Below are 22247 nucleotides of genomic sequence, written 5' to 3' on the forward strand. Positions count from 1 at the left end.
GATTATCCAGACAGAAATTTAAAAAGGAAACATCAACCTTAAACAACATATTAGACCAGATAAACTTAACAGGTTATTATGGGACATTCCACGCAAAAGCAGCAGAATACAGATTTGTTTTTCAAGTGCGCTAGAACATTTTCCAAGATAGATAAAATGTTAGGCCACAAAATAAGTCTTAATAAGTTTAAGAGGATTGAAATAATATCAAGCATCTTTTCTGACCACAAGAGTATGAAACTAGAAATTAATTATATAAAGAAAACTGGAAAATTCACAAATATTTGCAGATTAAACATGCTACTGAACAACTAAAAGGTCAAAGAAGTAATCAAAAGAGAAATCAAAATATACCTTGAGATGAACGAAAATGTAAAGGTAACATACTAAAATTTATGGGATGCAACAAAAGCAGTTCTAAGAGGGAAGTTCATAGCAATGCTCATCTCAAGAATCAAGAAAGTCTCAATAAAAAACTTCTTTACCCCTCAAAGAGCTAGAAAAAGAAGAACAAATAAAGCCCAAAGTTACTAGAAGGAAGGAAATAACAAGGATCAAAGCAGAGACAAATGAAATAGAGAAAAAAGATAATAGAAAAGATCCAGCGGTGGTTCTTTGAAAAGATAAATTAAACTGACAAACTTTTAGCCAGATTCATCAAGAAAATAAAAGGAATCAAATAAATAAAATCTGAAATGAAAGAGGAGTTAAATTGATGCCACAGAAATACAAAGATTCATAAGATATTACTATGAATAATTGTATGCCAAAAAATTGGACAACTTCTAGAAGTTTCTAAAATTCAGTCAGCTAGGAAACTAACAAATTTCAAAAAAATGATTTTATTAATAAAGATTTGTGTAGCTAAAGACAACACATTATTTATGGCAAAAATATAAAGCTTTTCAAAAGATTAGTATTTCAGAAGAATAAATATGGTAGCTTCCAATTACAAATAAAACATAGTTTTATTTGCTAAATGTATATGAACTTTTTGGATTATTTTTTAAACGATCATCTGAGATACATAATATTCTAACATTAAAATGGATAATCAATTATCTCACAAATTATTCCCTACACATTCTGCTTATTAGCATTTTGGACAGATAAGTCAAGATAGATTAGGACCATGATAACTTCTAAGTCTTGGTTCTCCAAATGATGTAAGCCAGTCATCCCCTCTGACAACTGATTTTTTTTCTTTATGTAACACCTTGACTCTTCCTTTTTTTTTTTCCATTTGCTTGAAAGAATTTTGGATCAGGGGCACCTGGGTGGCTCAGTCAGTTAGCACCTGCCTTCAGCTCAGGTCATGATCCCAGGATTTTGGGACTGAACTCTGCATTGGGCTCCCTAATCTGTGGGGGGCCTGCCACTCCCCCTGCTTGTGCTCTCTCTCTCTGTCAAATAAATAAATAAAATCTTAAAAAAAAAAAAGAATTTGGGATCAGAATGAGAGGCACTGATCATTACTGATAATTTAAAAATCAAATGTCAATATTGAATGAAGCAAACCAAGTATAGACATCAGCTACATTAACCGAAGGTGGTTGAGTATGCAATTATTTGATCCAGAACATACTCTCTATCTCTGCTGATCATTCATTGCTATGAGTAACTATCTGAATAACTCTGGATGGCATCCTTGAGAGACTGCCTCAAGGATGCCTGTGATTGTCTACATCCATTTATAAAATATTTATGGACTAGACAAAAGCACTTGAGAAGATGCTCAACATCATTAGCTGCTTGAGAAATGCAAATTAAAACAACAATTAGACACCACATTTACTAGTATGGCTAACATAAAATGACAAGCAAAAAAAAAATGACAAACAATAATAAGCATTAGTGAGGATATGGAGGAATTAGAACTCTTATTCATTGGTGGGATTGTAAAATGGCTCAACCACTTTGCAAAAACAGTTTGGCAGTTCTTCAAAATGTTACACATAGAGTTACCATATGACCCAGAAATTCCACCTCTTGACATATACCTATGAGGGTGGAGAACATATGTTCACACAAAATCTTATAAATGATTGTTCACGGCAGCATTTTCATGACAGCCAAAAAGTGGAAACAACCCAAATGTCCATCACCTGATGAATGGATGAACAAAATGTAATAGATTCATATGATGGAATATTATTCAGCCATAAAAAGGAATGAGGTGCTGATATAGAGGCTACAACGAAAATAGTATGCTAAGTAAAAGAAACCAATGCAAGAAAAGGCTACACATTATATGATTACATTTATATAAATGTCCAGAATAGGCAAATCTATAGAGATACAAAATAGATTAGTGGTTGGGACGCCTGGTTGGCTCAGTTAAGCTTCTGCCTTCCGCTCAGGTCATGATCTCAGGGTCCTGGGATCGAGTCCCGCATTGGGCTCCCTGCTTGGCGGGAAGCCTGCTTCTCCCTCTCCTGCTCCCTCTGCTTGTGTTCCCTCTCTCGCTGTGTCTCTCTCTGTCAAATAAATAAAATCTTAAAAAAAAAAAGATTAGTGGCTTCTAGGAGTTAAGGGGAGGAAAGAATTGCTAATGGGTGAAGAAGTTTTTGAGATGATAAAAATGTTATAAAATTATATAGTGGTGATGGTTACACAACTCTGTGATTATAGTAAAAACAAATTGTATACTTTAAAAGGGTGAATTTTATGTTATGTGAATTATTTCTCAATAATGCTGTTATAAAAAAATATTTATTGACTACCCGTTCTTTGCTGGAAACTCTCTAAGTGCTGGGAATAATGTAGTGAAGACACTGAAGACCTGGCTCTCAAAATAGATGTGTCTGCTGAATCTAAGTTTGTGTCCCTAACAGACTGCACATAGTAAGGGAAATTTTGGCAGAATACTTTTTCCCCATAGTAATTTTCACTTTACCCTTCTCTGTAGCCTTTTCCACTAAGAATATATAAGAAAGAGACTGTCAAAGAAGTAAAAAAGGAAAATGCACTGTCACAGGTTACAAGAATTTCAAGAAGGTAAGAATGAACAAAATTATCAGATGTTTCAGAGAGGTCAAGAAACATACCCCTTGGATTTGGCAATTAGGAGGTCTATGGTGATCTCCTAGTACTGTTTCAGTGGAATAGCAAGGGGAGAACAATTTTGTAATTGTTGCACATAGTACAGTGCCTGAGACATAGTAGTTGCTAAAGACAATATTTGTCGGATTGAGAATAAGTGTGCTGTGAGAAAATAAAGACTATACTTACCTGAAGTCCTCATGAGTAGGGAAAATAGATAATGGGTGGATTTGAGGGAATATGAGTTAAAGGAATTAATTTTTAGTGTAAGAAAAATAGTCTGAGAACACGTTGCTAGTAGGGAACAAAAGTTTGTATGCAGTAGAAAGAGAAAAGGCAGCAAGGTGTGGAATAGGTGAGAGGGTTCCTCTGAGATTAACTTAAGTCTTTGTAGCTACAGGTTTATGTGCAGGGGTGGGCAAAAGTTTAGGGAAATAATATCTGATGGCTTCAAGTTTATTAATCAGGAAGTGAAATCATCTTCATAAAGGTGAGGGTGAATAGTAGGGAACCAAGAAGAGGGCTTGAAAAGAGCAATGAAGATTTGGAAACAATAGTAAAGAGTAGAAATATAAACTTGCCAAGCACAATATAAACTTGCCATAAAAGGATTGCCAGGGCATGGTGAAGTTTCAAAATCCTTAAGATTTTGAAGTTTTCTTGGACATACTTTCTTTAAATGTCTTCCAAGAGCTATTTAACTTCGGGGTGCATGGGTGGCTCAGTCGGTTGGGGAGCTGCCTTCGGCTCAGGTCATGATCCCGGAGTCCCAGGATCGAGCCCCACATCAGGCTCTCTGCTCAGCTCACCCCACTTGTGCTTGTGCTCTTTCTCTCTCTCTCAAATAAATAAATAAAATCTTAAAAAAAAAGTTATTTAACTTCAAGGATAAAAAGATAAAGAAGGTGGGTTAATGTTATACTGACATTTTCTTATGTTTGTGGATCTTATTATTTTTAGAACTCAATTTAAGAATAATTCAGACTATAAACAATCCTTAACATTTTTTCTTTAATGAAATTGTCAAGCATAACTTGTGTTAACTCAGATATCATCTTTGTTCTCTTGGGCCACCTAAGACATGGATGAGACTGACTTTCCATCATCATCCTGTGGATTGCAGTGGTTCAAAAGTTTCCTTAAGATGTATGTGTATTCCCTGAAATCTTGTGATCTCATAATCATTTCTGGCTTGGAGCTCCTATTTCCATTTACTTAGTCTAGTTTATAGATCATGTACCTTTCTGCTCATGTTGCCTACTTCCTATCATGTTAACCCAGTTGTGGATTTGGGTCTTCATCCCAGTAGCCACTAGAAACATTCACAGAGGCAAAGATCTGTAGAGATGACTTTGTTGAAGGTAGTAATATGCAGGGATTCTTATATCACAGTAACAGAAAACAACTCGTCTTGATGTCAGCCTCCTGTACTTTTCTTACTCTTCTTACTTTTCTGTCCTCTATTCTTGGGAAGAAAACCTCAGTTCCTCCCACTCTTCAGTGGAGAGTCATTTAGCTCTCTGTGTCTCTTACTGCCAAAGTCAGATTGAGATACATCTTGGCCTATGCAAAACCAATAAAATGCTCAACTGAATGAACAAATGAACCTTTTTAAGAAATCTTTTTGTGTCCCTTACATAAGTCTCTAGTCAATTTCATTTTTTGGTTCTTTTTCAGAACTTATCATTAAAAATGTTGTTTCTCTTGCACAAGATAAGGCCATTAGGCAAAATAATTCTTTATCTGAACTAAAAAGAAATTTAGATGCTGCCCCTCACTCCTGTATTGTACCAAAAAGAATTCCAGTGAGAGGCAGGTCACATAGCTTTTCATACTCCTGAGTTTTATTTTATTTTTTTTAAAGATTTTATTTATTTATTTGAGAGAGAGAGAGAGAACACGAGTGGGGGGGAGGTGCAGAGGGAGAAGCAGACTCCCTGCTGAACAGGGAGCCGAGGTGGAGCTTGATCCCAGGCAGACAGGTAAGTGACTGGGCCACGCAGGTACCCCAGTATACTCCTGAGTTTTAAAAACTCTTCCATACAACTTTTTTTTTTTTTGAGGGTGGGGAGGGGCAGAGGGAGAGAGAGAATCTTAAGCAGGCTCCACCCCTAGGGCGGGGCCTGGCTGTGGGGCTCCTCAGGGCTTAGGGCTTGGCACTTATCACCTGAGGCTGGATCTTACAACCCTGAGATGACCTAAGTCTAACTAAGAGTCGGGTGTTTAACTGAGTGAGCCACACAGGTGCCCCACTTTTGTATAACTCCTATAGCCTATAAAACATGCCAACTTTTCAAAGCAGACCCTGTTTTTCATTAAGGCACCAAAGTCACATAATTTCTTCAGTGTTTTAATTTAAACTGTAGTATCATTGATAGGGATCTCCTATTGACCATCGTGGTGCAATCATCATTACATATACCTAAAAATCCCTAGGTTGGATTTTTCACCAAAAGAAAAAAAAATAAAAATTTACTTTGTTAACAGGTAGACCTCATTTTTCTTAGTTTGGTGGAGCTTTCCTCTGAAATAGCTTACAAGGTCTTATCTCTTCCTGAGGGTGGTTTGTTGAGCTCCGTGTGGAGAATTAAGAAAACTGGGTTTATGTCATTAGACCTACCACTAGCTGTTTATGTCAGCTAAATGCCATAACTGAACCTAATTGTTCATTAATTGCTCCCTTACAGGGACAAATAAAGAAAAAAAAGGGACTGTTTGAGAATTGTTGAGAAATGTAAAGAAAATTCTTTCTTATTAGACATGCAAGCAGGGAAATGGCCCAATGAGTTCAAGATAACGCTGTAGGGGTTTTGAAGGGACGGATCAACAGTGAGGAACACGGTGACAAGAATATAATCACATGCTGTCCTCACCAGTGGGATAGTACCTAACGTATCAAGAAGAATAAACAGGAAGTATTTTAACAGGAGGATGAGAAGGAGCCTGTGATTTGAGCAAACCAGTATTCTTATTTCTAAGGAAAACACCCTCCTAGGATAAACACAGCAGGCTTTTCAGATTCAAAATGGTTTGGCTGTTAACATTAATGCAATTGTAGCTTAATGAAAAGGATTCCATGCTGTGACTACAAAATGTGACTGGAAATCATTACAATAGCATTAATAACAGTAAGACAATAAAATGTCCAGGGCAGGGATAGTCTTTAAAAAGTCATTACTAGCAGCAGTAACTCACTGCTCTAATACGGCACTGTAAGGAATAGAGAAAGCAGGGAGATCACCACCTGGATGAGCAACATAAGCCTAGGTGAAGGAGCCCCTGCGTTTTGTAGAGAAGGGGGAAAGGGATGGCTAGAATACCAGAAGATGAAGAAAACTGGAAGTACTGCTAGCTCGGCAGGGAAGAACATCAGTGGCACACGTAAAAGAACATCTTAGCCGATACGCTATGTGTTATTCTGACTCTGGTGTTGTATTTCTTTTTGGACATTATAAAATTGTAAAATCAATGATCAGACGTTTTCTAGGACCTTCAGAGGAGTTAGAGAATCCTTCAGAAATAGAAGACTGGAATTGATAGCTTAAGACAAAAAAAAATGAATAGAATATTGATTGGGCTGGAGATGTGGGCAGGCCATTATGCACAAGTGAACTGTGGATAATAATAATAGTAACTACCATTTATTGAGATTTATTCTATACCAGGTACTGTATTATGCACTTTACAAATGGAACTTCATTTAATTTACATAATAAGGAAGGTGAGTATTTTCTCATGCTTATGAATAAAGGAAATTGAGGTTAATTAAATGCATTCCAAAGACTAGAATCTGTAACATAAATGGGGAGTTCCAAGCAGGCATACTTCTAAGGAAAAATTTAGTAAACTCTGAGACCAGGGATGATGAGATGGTGTTATCTACTTTGTTTTCACAGAAGAGGTTAAGACTTGGGCCAAACTTGGGATGTTAGTGGAAAAATAATTATCAAAATCTTGTCCTCACCTTGCTACCTTTTCAAGCACTACTCATAAGTTGCTGATATTACTATGCTAAACAAATGAAAAGAACCCCAAATCTCATGGAGCTTACATTTTAGTGTGGGAAACATCATAAATAAGTAAACAAATATTAAAATAATTTCAGATAGTGATACTGCTATGGAGAAAATGTAAAAATGAAATGGGGGAGGTTAACTTTAATTAGGCTGGTTGCCTGAGGAGGCAAATCTGAGCTTTTTCTCAAATAATGTAAGTCAGCCATCTGAAAATCCGGCAGAAAAGCATTTCAGATAAAATAAATATTTGGGAAATGATCTGATTGTTAAATATGGAGGTCCTAGACTACTTAAAGATTGCCAGTATTTTGGTAAATAAAAAGAGCTTCAGTTTGTCTTAATGTTTTCCCTAACTCTTTTACTATTTAGATACTCAGTAGAGTCTGCTTCTAAGATCCCACTATAAAGATAGTTGGTGGCCTCTTGCGTGGAGGCCTCTTGTGGACTTTTCAGCTTCTGTCCCAGCTCCTAAAGGAGAAAGGCATCTTTCTAACTATAGTGATTGTTTATAAAGACATCTGCAATGATTCTTCCCATCTGTGTACAAGTGTTTCTTTATGACAGTGACTTCACTACTTCTCTCATCAAGAGATAAAATCCTCTCTCCACACCCTTGAATCTGGCTGGCCTTGTGACGTGCTTTACCAATAGAATGCAGCTGTCGGGCTTTTGAGTGTAGCCTTCAAGAGCTTCTGCTCTTGTCCTCTTGGGACCCTTCCAGTCTCCTCAAGAATAAGAAACCACATGGAGACAGTTGGCCAAGCCAAAGTATCACCAACTACCAGACTTTTGAGTCAGGCCAGCTTTGATCATGCATCCCTAATGGCCTCATAATGCAATGAGTGACCATCGGCAGAATGAGTGAGATCAGCAGAAGAGCTACCCAACTGGACCCACCTCAAATTTCTGACCCACAGAATTATAAGCAAATAAAATCATTGTCATTTTGAGCCATTTAGTTTGTTATGCAGCAATATATCATTAAGAAACTAGCTAGGCTCCAAAGATCTTTCTTTTGGGCTTCATGTTATCTTGTTCTGACCTGAAGTTGCTGACTGAATGCTCCTTCAAGTTCTCTTGAAAGGTGCCAGAACACATTATACTAATCTTTCATGCCTTTTTCAGATGACATCAATTCAAATTATCTTATGTATGTATATCAGCAGAAAGATTAATTCTACTTTTTTGATAAAGTATTCTTAACTTATTATTCTGAACTAACAGACATACAACACTGCTAAACTGAACAGATGGATTCAGAGTCCTTTCTCACTGTTCCAAACTTTCGTTTTCTTTTAGCACATGCTCTAAATTCCCAGTTTAGGAAACTTTTATATATTATGCTACTCACCAAGTATAGGTATCTTGTGTCCTGAGCACTAGAATCTTGAGTACTAATTGTCTGTTGATTTCTGGTGTGTCAAATACCCACCATTACTAATCAAAGGGGCAATTTTGATTTGGGATGTTATAAAGATGTAATGGAGCTCACATTAATAAAGGAATCATACATAGTTCTAGCACACTATGTAGCTCTGGCCTTAAGTACTGCTTCCACCCCACTAAGATTTGGAAGGATATGAAGACACTGGTTATGACATGTCTTTATGGTTTTCCATTGTTATGGCTACATTTATTCCTTTTTGCCTGAACAGATCCAGGCTGAATAATTCTTCAATTACAAAAGGATGCCTGCTGCAGCTTCTTTTAGGAAACTTTTTTTTTTTGTTACTATGATAGTTTTATAAGGATCTATGAAGTTTGGTGAGTAATCAGTTTCTGACATGAGTGTTTACTGAAAACCCTTCCTCTGCTATTCATAGTTCCACCATTCTATGGTTATTTGTGTATCATTTCATCAATATCCCTTTTCTACTTTCCCATCAGCATCAACTGTGGTGAAAGTTATCCATTTGCTGACCTACTGCGATTTGTGTGGTTTATTCAAGCAGGTGGAGTGTACTAGTCTCTCAAATAATAGACTGACCATGTAATATCTCAGCCAGTTTCATTTTTAACTCCAGCTTTTCTGCATGGTGTCATACCCCTTTTAGACCACCCTCTTTCTGTTCCTAAGCTTATGTTCCCTTTTAAACTAGGCACTCAACTTCCTGCTTCTTATTTGAAAAATAGTTCTCAGTTTAGAGTAGAAACAAATGGTATTTCCTGAACTCAGTCAGTTGTTGAAATTATGCTCTGGTCATTCGCTGCATTAAATATCCAGCTCTGCACTCTTACCCATATTCTTTTTAGTGATTAATGCTCACATCTTCTTAAGATGTCCTTTGGTTATTGTATTATGGTACATGAGACTTTAAACATTTTAAGATGAAAGTCAGATAAATTCCATTAATGTTTTTTCATAAGGGATAGCAGATTTATAATTGGCAGATGTTTATAGATTTATTAATCTATAAAATTCCATCTCAGAAATTGTTTTCTATGATTCTATGTTATCAGTATGTAAATGTGAAAGGTTAAGAGCAGAATGAGCTGTAGGACGCTAGCGTGAAATTTTGAGAGATTTAAATGGGTATTGAAGACATTGGTTACCATTTACAAGGTCTTCCCTTAGTAAAACAAAACATTAAACCCTAAAACAACATTCCAAATTCATAGGTGTGATTTGGCAAACTAAATGTTTTTATTATATTTTTTGAATGACATAAGTCCTGCATGAATATGTTGTCATTGTGAAAAATTAATATACAAAAGCATGCAGAATAAAAACTTAAGCATCTCTTATCTTTGTTTGAGTTCCTTCAAAAGCCAACTCTGAGAAAATGACTTGAGAGTTTGGTATAATGTGAAAACTCCTGTTTTCCTCTTTTGCTCACTGCTCACTGAATACTTTTGTACTCCAAGTATGGGGTGATTTTCCCATGCTAAGCAATTCTCCAATTCTCTGTGGACACAAGGTAGGTATCCTATAATTCAATTCAGTTCTGACACTGCTTGGATACAGCATCAGATCCCACAAGTTAAGGGCCCACTCTCAAAAGATTGCTGTCCCATTTCTGACGCCAATCACAAGTTCAGGTTGTCATCGGGGCTTCCGACTCACTGGGTATAAATCCGAGGTTCCCATAATCCCCTCATCAGGTTTGATAATCTGTTAGAATGGCTCACAGAACTCAAGAAAACTGTGTATTTACTACATTACCAGTTTATAACAAAGGATACAACTCAGGAGCAGACAGATGTAAAAGATGCATAGGGCAAGGTATGAGGGAAAGGGTGTGGAACTTCCATGCCCTTTCAAGGCATACCACTGTCCCAGCATTTCCATGTGTTTACCAACCCGGAGGCTCTCTGAACTTGGTCCTTTAGGGATTTCACGGAGGCTTCATTACATATGCATGATTGATTAAATCATATGCCATTGGTGATTAAGTCAACTTCAGCCCCCGGCCCCTCCCCAGAGGTTGAGAGATGAGGCTGAAAGTTCTAATCTTCTGGTCATATGGTTGGCTCTTCTGGCAACTAGCCCCTATCCTGTGGTCATCTAGGAGCTTTCCAAAAATCACCTAATTAACATAAACTCAAGTGTGGTTAAAAGGGGCTTGCTATGAATAACAAATGACACTGTTATCTCCCTTATCACTTGGGAAAGTCCAAGGACTTAGGACTTGGTGCCAGGAATAAGGATGAATACCAAATATATATTTCCTGTTATAAATCACCATATCACAATAGGTATTTTGGTAGGGAGGCAAAAGAGTGAAGAAAGTGACAAGGGAAAGAGAAGAAACCCAATAAAAATGAATTACTACTGCAGACAATTGAAGCTTAATCCTGTTGGAGAATCTCTGAGGAATCCTGTAGAATTGTAGAAATTTGCTTTAGAATTTTCCTCCCTAAAAAAAAAAATTTCCTCCTAAACTATTCTTTTCCTTGATCTATTTATTTAGTCTAAGACTAATTAATATCTTACTGTTTTATTCTAGTGTATGGTATGTTTTGATTTCTAGTAGGGTAAATTCTCTTTCCTATTGCTATTTTTTTAAAAGCTAATAATGTTTTTGGGGTTTTTTTTTTTCATTGTTGTTTTTTAAGTAAGCTCTACACCCAACATGGGGCTTGATATCACCACCCTGAGATCAAGGGTGGCATGCTCCATGACTGAGTCAGCCAGGCACCCCAAAGCTAATAATGTTTATACATTTTTCCTTCTGTATAATTTTTAGAATAAGCTAATCATGATTTTTTTTTTTTAATTCTGAGGGTATTTGGGTTGGAATTGCTTTGCTTTATAATAAATACTGAGTTTTCCCATTCAGGAACATGATATATCTCCAGTTTAGTTGGGTGTTTTCTATGTTTGTAGAAGTTCTATTTTTTTCCATGGATTTCGTACATTTCTTGTTTCATTTTCTCTTCAATATTTTGTAGTTCTTGTTGCTACTCTGAATGGGATCTTTAATTTATAATATTTTATTTATTTATTTTTTAAGTAATCTCTATGCCCAAGGTGGGACTTGAACTCACAACCCCAAGATCAAGAGTTGCATGCTTTACTGACTAAGCCAGCCAGGCGCCCCTAATTTGTCATTTTAAAACATGTTTTTGGTAGTGTGTGAGAAAGCTATCCATTTCTGTAGGTTGCCTACGTGTGCAGCCATCTTCCTAACTAGTTATCGACAGGCAAACTTTTATCCCTTTACATTCGCCTCCTTTCAGACTCTCTCTTATCAGTAGTAGGAGACACAATTTGGCGGCTTTTTCCCCCACCTCTTCCCCTGGAGATTAAAGACAAGATTTTATGTTTCTGACTATTTTAACTAGATTTTACTTACCTTTTGGGATCTATCTAATTTCCACTATTACCTCCACACACCAGTCCCCTGGAATACAATTTTTCTACTTTAACATTCTCGCTCAAATAGAGCTAGAATTAAAAAAAAAAAGAACTTTAGTAAATACTAATGACTATTAAAGGACATGTTACAAACAACAACAAAAACCATATTTATGTAAGTGCAGAATTTTTACCATAGCACTGTTTACTTACTTGAAAAGTATAAAGAACATTTCTTCCCAAATGTCAACATATTTCTTTACACTGGACCTGGGCTTGATTTTCATCATTAATTCTATGGACATCAAAAAGAAGTAGAATAACTTGTATAAAGTCTCCTTGCTTTTGGAGTACCTGGGTGGTTCTGTAGGTCAAGTGTCTGCCTTTGGTTCAGGTCATGATCTTGGGGTCCTGGGATCCAGCCGCACATCCTTGCTACTGATTTTATATTAATAACCTGTATACTCTATAATGTACTATATTATGCTCTTGAAAAATACAAATATAAATTTTTCCTAATAATGTGGCTTTTTCTTTATTCCTTGCCCGAGTCCAAACCGAATTTCAAATAAATCTTTATACATGATAATCTGAGTTGCTGAACTTAAGTAGTAATATGGCATTGTCATTAAGAGGTTTGAAACTAGACAGGCCTGGATTTGAGTCCTGACTCTACCAATTATTAGAGGTGTGAGTGTGTGAAAATTATTCAGCCTCTTTGAGATTTAGTTTTCTCATTATAAAATGCTACTAATGGGGCGCCTGGGTGGCTCAGTTGGTTAGGCGACTGCCTTCGGCTCAGGTCATGATCCTGGAGTCCTGGGATCGAGTCCCACATCAGGCTTCCTGCTCGGTGGGGAGTCTGCTTCTCCCTCTGACCCTCCCCGCCCTCATGCTCTCTCTTTCAAATAAATAAATAAAATCTTTAAAAACAAATGCTACTACTAATATATGCCTCATAGAGTTGTCAAGATTAAGGAGCTCTAGTTTGGCGGTTAGTGCATACTATTTTTTCTGTTGCCACAGTTCTTATTTTCCTGGGTATTATTTGATATCCTATTGTTTATGCTCAATATTTTAACTTGAGTTGATCCAATAAAATATAAAATCTTAAGAAAACAGTGAACTCTGAGATTGATTCTATAACACTATCTACTTCCTTCTAATGTTCTAATCAGAATCTCAATGGTTCCAAGCTTTTTCTTAAGGCTTTTTGCCCTTAACTATAGAGTTGGATTTCATACATTAAGAAGTCAGGTTATTTTTATTCTTTTCAATGGCATGGGTCACAAGAGAATATTCCTTTCAAAATACAGAGTTGAGGAATAAAAGACAAATAAGAAGTCAGGCTGTGTGAGGCATAAATTGGAAATATATTGTATTACACCGTAAGAGATAAATGAATTTATAACATCAAAATAAATGACTCAATGTGTTATTTTGCTATAATTTCAGGCCATACTAAATTACTTGCAGTTTCTTGGCCATACCATGAAGTTTTCTCTCTCTCTACCTTGACACATCCTGTTTTCGTCTTCCTGGAATTCCCTTTTCTCCACCACTTTTATCTATCTAGTCTATTAGCTCTTCCCAGTGAGCTACTACAAGACATGTGTGCTTTCCTCATGCAGTGTTTCAGGTCATACTGGTAAAGATCACCTTCATCAGCTCCAGATCAATTACTATGCTTTTTGTAAAGCCCTTTCTCTTCTAGGGACTTATTCCTTACCTCTGTTCTTATACTTATTGTATTATATTATTACATTATTACTTTTGTCTGTCTCTGTCCCTTACTTTAGTGTGAGCCTGACCACCCATCAAATATTTGGCATCTAGAGGTGAGTTGCAAATGTGTGTTAAATGAACTGACACTTACATTGCACTGTTCATGTCCCTTGACTTATCGAACCCCTAAACTTCTGAACTACTCAGCTATCGATTCATTCCCCCTATTTATCTATCCCACCCACTTATTCTGTCCATTGACCCCAACGATCCATCAATTTTATCCATCTGCTTATCCACTCCATTAGCCTATCCATTCATTCCATCTGTCCCATTCATCCCTGTCTATCCAGAAAATACTTAATATGTGATTTGTAACACTGTGATTGGCACTAGAGATAAAAAATGAGAAATATGTAATTTCCTGTTTCAAGGGACTCATAAAGGGGAAGTGGAACAAGCTAAAACATAAATCACTCTTCTGTGTTTTGTAGTGATTAATGTAAGAAGTTAACGTAATAATAGCACTATTTTTAATTAACAGCATATTTTTATTTTCCAAAAATACAATAAGTATTTGTTTACAAGTGAAGTGGGGTTTTACTTTTTTCTTGGAATTGAGCAATTTTATGGCATAAGAGATAATATTAATGTTCCAGAAAAAATATAGATCTGCTTTTTCCATAATCCAGTAGACTTTTAAAGCAATAGTAGATAATGTGGTGTCTTCTGATATAATAATAAATTAATAAAGCAAAATGTATGAGCATATTTTATTTATTTATTTTTATTATTTTTTCCAATTTAAATTCAATTAAGTAACATATAATGTATTAGTTTCAGAGGTAGAGTTCAGTGATTCATCAGTCTTCTATAATACCCAGGGCTTGTATGAGCATATTTTAATGTTTATGGTTTTTAAAATATTTTTTTCAGCCAGAAATAGATAACTGTTCTATTTTAGGAAATGAAATTAAGAAATAAAATTTTAATCGTAGATCCAAACAAGATTTTAAAATGTATTGCACAATTGTAATCGAAAGAACAGTGAAGAAAGGCCAGCCTCCTTCCACAAGTGGGTAAAAGGACCAGGCCTTGGCTTTCTTACCCCACTGGCCATATGAAACCAGAGAGTGGAAGAGACACCAGGAGAGCATACTATGCATGAACACTGAGCCTTAACATGGTGTCCCTACCCACTAGTAAAATTCAGCCCCTTCCCCCCAAAAAATTCTGATTGGTGGGATGAATAACTCTTCATCCCAGTGGTCACTGTAAGCCCAGAGGTAGTGTTTTCTCAAGACTCGCAGTGCTCCCCTCTCAGCCTTGAGCAGAATTCTATCTTCCCTGTGTTCTGAGGTCAAGACATAAGGAGAAGATGAATGTTAGCATTTTGCAAAATGTTATTTTATCTGTGGATAAAATTACTGCTATGACTTAGAGGATTTGGAGGCTAAACAAAGAATGCGAAATAAACTTTTTCAAGCTAATTACACTATATTTTTATGGTTTAAATCAGATTATATTGTTCAACATTAAAAGTAAGCATATTGGTATTCTGTTTAACCTCTGCTAGATTTAAACAGTTAAATGTTCTCATTGAGTATCTTTTGCTAATAAATAAATTGCATCTAAAACTACAATTAACTTGCTATTTCCTCTAATAGAATGTGTATGTATTTTAATGAAATTTATAGAAAATTATGTGTTTCAAGACTATAAATGGCAAATGATTTAATCATGTATCATTAAATAAATCTCAATGGAAGAGAGAACAATTTAAATTTAAACAAATATGCCTCTAGTTTTACTACCAAAAGTTATCTAAAACCAACATGCACTATTTTATTTTAGTTTTTTAAAATTGTATTTTGAAAGACTTTGTATTTCCCCTGTTTTGCTGCCTATTTTTATCAACTGGAATAGATTTGATAATTGGGTTATTTCTGCCATTTTTGTGTACATAAAAATTCAAGCCTGCTGTAAGTATGTATTTGTAAAAAAAAAACAAACTTCAAAGCTGAAAAGATACTGTAAAATATTTTATCTGAAAGCTTATTTTGGTAAAAGAAGATAGATAAATGAGAAAGTTTGCTACTATGAAAATAAATAATCAAATTGTTTTTGTAATTGCTCTACTCTGTATTTATTCTAGAATTAAAAGATTAAATTAAAGTTAAGTAAGAGTCCAACTATTTTTATATTTTTAGCAAAGTAGAAAATAATCGCATACTGCTCATTCCTTTGGCTTTCCATTACTAACTCTCATCTGGAAGGTTGCATAGCGCAGTATGTTAATTAATTCCCAAGGGTATAATATAAACTTCCTTATAAAATAGGATCTATACGCTAATCTTTTGACAATAAGTCAATGTAATATTCTTTAGGAAATACAGAAACTAAAGGAATTAACAAAAGATATCCATATTTCATAAAAAACAAAAACACAATTTATATCAAAGTACTTTGAAAGATATAGAATGCCATGCAAACATAAAATAGTAATTTTTAAATTTTTAATCTTACCTTTCCCCATGTCTTTCCTATTTATAGGGCTTCTTTATACCTTTCATGTGATCCTATTGCACTTAAACTGTTGTTCTCCTATCAGGCAGAGAATAAGAGAGAGATAAGGAACTAATAAGCATGGTTTTAGGCACTTTAGATAGTTCACTTAATCTTAGAACATGAAAAATCTTGTTGTTGGATAGGCCAGAGAAGAAATGGGTCATGGGTCATGGTTGTTGTTTTGTTTGTGTCTGCTTTTGTCTTGATGGTATTATTTCTGTTAGTTTCCTTGCTGCTACTTTAACGAACTTGAAACCTTTAAACAAAACAATAAACTATCCTCTAATGATTGGACTGGAAGAGATCTTTAAGTATCCTTGGGCCCAATCCATTCTTCATTGCAGAGATAAAGAATCTAAGGAAGAAGCATGGAAGGAGCATCATAAGAACTAAATGCCACAAGCAATAGTTAACTTTTTCCTGGTCATTCTTAAACTACTTCTCTATTTAGCATCTCTAAGTGTTAGGATAGAAGTATATGCCTGAGGTGCCATGATAGTATGGGGAGGGATACTTAACAGAGGGGTGTGTGTGAGAGAGAACGTGAGAGAGACAGACAGAGACCTCAGCACCCCTGTGAACAACCAGGAGGGAAATGGGCGGGGAAAGGCTTCTTGCAATGATTGACACATTAGGATCAATAAGGAGTAATCTAGGCAAAGATAAAGAGAAAAGGGCATTAAACTCAAAGAAAATAGCATATAGAAAGGTATGAAAGTTCAGAGCATATAGGTGTGTGAAACTGAATGAGGAATTGGATTGATAAAAATGACCAAAGGAAGAACATCTCTGAAATGTTTATTACTTCTAAAGAAAATATCAATATTATAAAGACTCAAGAGGGAAATTCTCAAGAGTTCTCAAAGTGCTTATTTTAATGAGGTTGTATTTAATTGTTCAGCCTCCTCCCCGCCATGTTTTTCTTTTTTGCCATGGCTACCAGGAAGCTTAATGCTTAATATTGTATTTAATTATGGTAGCCTCTCTGAGACTTGTTTTTCTTAGATAATTATATAATTATGTTTATCTATTTTTTTCATCCCTTCTCAGTTACTTGCTTTTAATGATTTTTCTGTTGTTTTAAATTGTCTCTAAAAAATTATTTGTGCTTATTTATTGATGGCCTGGGAAAATCCCTGATATGGAAGCGAAGGGAACATCAGAAGAAACCCTGCCTAATTCCCTACTCTGGCCAGGGCTGCCCCTGTAGTGACCAATGAATGGTTCCTTTTGTGAATATAGAGAATAATTTTTTGGTGATAATAGACGCAATTCAATGGTGTAGCCATTTAATTAAAATGTCAAAGCTTAGATGCAAATAGCAAAATGAAGATTGGTGGCTCAAGCACAGAATAATCTTTTATAACAATCAAAAAATTTCCTTTATTTCTTCCAGTGATTCAAAGTTTAAATAAGCTTTTTATATTCCACATAAAATACACAGTTAAAGTTCCCAGGAAGGTATTTTTTTGAATTCTATTTTTTTATTGATTCTAAAATTTTTTTTTATTGATTCTAAAACTGTTATGACAATGTTATGGACTGAATGTTTGTATCCTACTACCAAGTCATATATTGAAATCCCAGCCCCCAGTGTGATGGTGTGAGGAGATGGGCCTTTGGGAGGTGATTAGGTCATGATGGTGGAGCCCTCATGAATGTGATTAGTACCCTTATGAAAGGGACCCCAGAAAACTCTCCACCTCTTCTACCAGGTGACAGAAAACTTCTGTCTATGAACCAGGAAGCAGGCTCTCATGAGACACCAAATTTGTTAGTACCTTGATTTTGGACAGACCAGCCTCCAGAACTGTGAGAAATAAATTTCTATTGCTTATAAGCCATTAAATTTATGGTATTCTGTGACAGTAGCCCAAACTGACAAGACAGACATGGCATGGTAAGTACAAAAGTAGAATTCTCCTATGAAGTTGTCATAGAAAAGAGAACTTTGTGCTGGTTCTTGGTCAGCAACAAGAAGTTTGCTAGGTGGGTATCTGTGCTGAGGAGTGACGATTGTGGTGGGGAAGGAATTTCATATGCACACATATAGGACCTTTAGAGAAGAGCAACCTGGTCAGATAGGCTGGACTATTAGATAGGGCAGGATCCTTTGGGGTGGCAGAATCCAGAGTGAATGACTGACAGAAAGGTATAGGGGTGGGGGTCAAGATCTCTTTAAGGCAGGATACTACCTTTCTTTATCCTTGTATTTCCTTTAGAAATTTATATAAAGGAGGATTAATAAGATCTACGTATAACACAGTCTTCTTCACAAGGTAAATAAGTCCACAAAAAAAACCCAATTCATATCTAGATGTCAGAGATATTTATCACTGCAGTTACTTTAATATGATGTGCAAGAGAGATGGAAGGTTAGAGAAAATTGAGATGGGCTTGAAAGGGCAGGCTGACATCTGTAGTTCTTATTCTTTGATCTTTGCCTCTGGTCTTTGATGTTATAACAATTATTAAATAGCAGTTTGATAATGGTGAGTACTGTAATTGAGGAACCTTGTAATTTTGCAATGGTGAACATTCAGTACAGCATTAAAGTGATTTTCAGCAGTGTGCCCTGATCAGGCTAGGCTATTTTCATTTAGCATCCCATTATTTTCTGTTTATTATTGGGTATAATCAAGACAATGAACTTATATAGGCTGGAATAGCACAATTGCCCATATGCTATGGCTGTGTTAGCGGGCAGACAGAGCTGAAGCATGGCCTCCGTGTTCATACTGGTTATTTTCATGACTGATTGTAAAGTATGTGGGTGGACTGACAATGTAACCAGTCACTCCAATCTGTTGTACAATAGTTACTTTGTACTTCTGAATTTAATCCATATGGATCGAAAATATTGCCAAGGTAAAGCTTTGTCTAAAAATATAAGTTTTATAGGTTATCCATTTAGCTATCACTTCTTACTTCTGTCCTTGTTACTCTATTGCCTAAGCTATGAATCAAAGTTCTCACAGTTACCACTAAATCTATCCCATATGACCATGGCTACAGTAAAAACAGATACTATTCTATATGAGGAATAGATGTGTTTTTTTAAGGGTTTCATGTAAAGATTTCAAATCCAATTTTTCCATTGCTTCCATTAACAGACAGATGTAACCACAGAAAATTTGTTAGCCCCAAGGAATAATGAAGTCACTCTTAAGGAAGTAGCCGATTCTTTACAGTAAACATTTTAAAGGAAAATATCATTATGAATATATCCCTGAGAAAATAAAACAGCTCTTCCGTATTACTACTAAAGAATTCTTTTGTGGACAGAAGTTTCAAAGGCTGCCCATAAGCTATAGAATAAAATCTAAATTTTTAGTATGATATCCTTGTATTAACTTACCAACTTCCTCTGCACTATTCTTCCCCAAGAGATCTCTGCTCAAGTCTTAGGTTTTTCTTGCCAGTCTCTGAAGATATGCTGTGATCTTGCTTCAGGACCTTTGTATTCAAACTTCCCTCGCTCTATGCTTAGCAAGCTTCTATTCACTTTTTCCTCCTCTCACTGCTATTTTTGTGCTTACTCGACAACTTATGTCTATTACATTATTTAATTCTCAGGAATAATCATATATGTGCCCATGGATTTAGTTGCACGGGTTCATTGTAACAACAATAAGAACGAAAAAATGGAAAAAAATCAGCATCTAACAATAAAATATTGATTAAATAATATGATACATCTATATAATGGGATACAATGCATCCATGAAAATGATTTTATAGAATAGTTTATATTAGGAGATATTGACAATGTACTGTAATTTTAAAAAGCAGATTATAAAATTCTATATATAAATAATCCTATTTTTTAAATATATAAATGCACAAAGGAATGAAAAGATATATGCTTAAGAAGAATATGAAACTAATTTAACATTATCTTTTAGATGGTAGAATACCTGATAGTCTTTGTTTTTCCATAATACTATTATTACTTTCATAGTCAGAGATAATTAGTAATTATTTTAAAAATCATCCATCTATTTAGAGATGGCTGTTTCATCTAGGTGGATTACAGGCTCCTTTATATTATAGCAGTAATTAATATATTAATTTATAAATATATTTTATATTAATTAATATATTATATTTATTTTTGTCTGTAAGGAATCTACCATAGTGGCTGGTACAGAATAATCACTTAAATATTTGATAGATGACCAGTAGTATGGTGTTTGTCACTGCCATTTTGTTGATTAAAATTCTTTACATGTATGTGTAACTCCTTTATTCATTTAATCAGTGAACTATACATTCTTTTACACATGAAGCAAATTCATTATTTATTAACTTCTAGGAACTATTATATTTTGCTGCTTTAGACTTTGGTGAACTGCAGAGGTGGTTCTTATAGAGAAAAACTCATATTTTTCAGGAATCAACTTTTGCTCCATAACAAACCACCCAAAATTTAGGAGCTTAAAATAACTACTATTTCTCATGGTTTTATGGGTTGGCTAGGATTTCTGGCCTGGGCAGACTTTAGTTAGGGTCATTTGGTAGTTTGATGGGGCTGAAAGATGTAGAATGCTCTCAGTACATGTGTGGTGGTGAGTTAGATGTCAGCTGGGGCACCAGGGCTGACTTGACCACAAGCCTAACATCCAGCATCAAGCTAAGCTTTATCACACTATAGTGGTCATAAGGTTCCTAAGAGCAGCAAGAGAGCAGCCCTAATGCATAAGCACTTTCAAGGCCCTGCTTGCTTCTTGTATGTCTCATTGGCCAAAGCAAGAGACATGGCCACGCCTAATTTCAAGGACTGGAGAAAGAGACTCCACCTCTTAATGGAAGGAGCTGTAAAGTCACGTTGCAAAGTGATGTATATATAAGGATGGGAAGAATTCATTGCCAGTTTTGCAATCTTTTGCATTTTATAATAGTGACATTATTGGAATGATGGAAGATATTCTAGATATATTAAATACATATTTCAGATTTGAATAAATATTATAGCTTTTGATTAAAAAAGACTAGAATGTTTACTCATAGTTTACCTTAGTTGCTCGATACATGTGATTATTATGTACTGAAGAAAATTCATCGCCAGAGCATGAAACAATACTGTGAGTGAGTAGTCAGTGACTGAAATCTAAGCTTCAGAGTAGGGAATGGTAAATGAGAACGTTGAAGTATAAACTTAAGCAAGGTGACAAAGGACTTTGATGCCAAAGTAAAGGAGCTTAGATTTTATCCTATAAACAGTATAGAACCTGGGAGGATGTTAGGCAGAAGAATGGCAGTCAGATCGACTTTTGAAAACCTTAATCTGAGGTGATATGAAGGGTGAATTGTAAGGGTAGTAATCAGAAGGCTGCGGGAATTTCCAGGCGAAAGAAGAAAAGGGTCTGATCTTGGGGAATAGTATACAGTTGGAGAAATTGTTAGGAACGGTAAAATCGCCAAGTTTTTGTTTGCATTTTTTTTTTTTTTTTTAGATTGGCGGTAGGGATAAAGGTGAGGGAGATGTAACGAAATAACTCTTGGGGGCGCCTGGGTGGCTCAGTTGGTTGGGCAACTGCCTTCGGCTCAGGTCATGATCCTGGAGCCCTGAGATCAAGTTCCGCGTCGGGCTCCCTGCTCAGCGGGGAGTCTGCGTCTCCCTCTGACCCTCCCCCCCCCCACTCTCTCTCTATCTCATTCTCTCTCTCAAATAAATAACTAAAATCTTTAATAAAAAAAAAAGAAAAGAAAGAACTCTTGGATTTTTAATTTGCATTTCTGGGGGGCATGTTATTCCACCAATGGAAATGAACAGAGAGATGGAAGAGGAGATGAGTTTTATTGTGGACTATTGAGTTTTATTTAAAAAATTTTTTTCTTAAGTTTTATTTACTTAAGAAATCTCTATGCCCAACATTGGGCTCAAACTCACAACCCTGAGATCAAGAGTCACATGCTTTTCTGACTGAGCCAACCAGGCAGCCCTAGTTTTGAATTCTTGTGGGGCATTCAGGAGAACATTACTATGCAATGTGAGTCTACAGCTCAAAGGAATGTCTAGATTAGAATTATAGATTAAGGCAGTGATGTGCCGGTATATGTTTAACAAGCGGCTCTGGGTGAGTGGGAGTCTTGAT

This window comes from Callorhinus ursinus, unplaced genomic scaffold (genome assembly GCF_003265705.2).
Source record: "Callorhinus ursinus isolate GAN/ISIS: 27379988/994484 unplaced genomic scaffold, GSC_fseal_2.0 scaffold14, whole genome shotgun sequence".
NCBI classification, from domain to species: domain Eukaryota; kingdom Metazoa; phylum Chordata; class Mammalia; order Carnivora; family Otariidae; genus Callorhinus; species Callorhinus ursinus.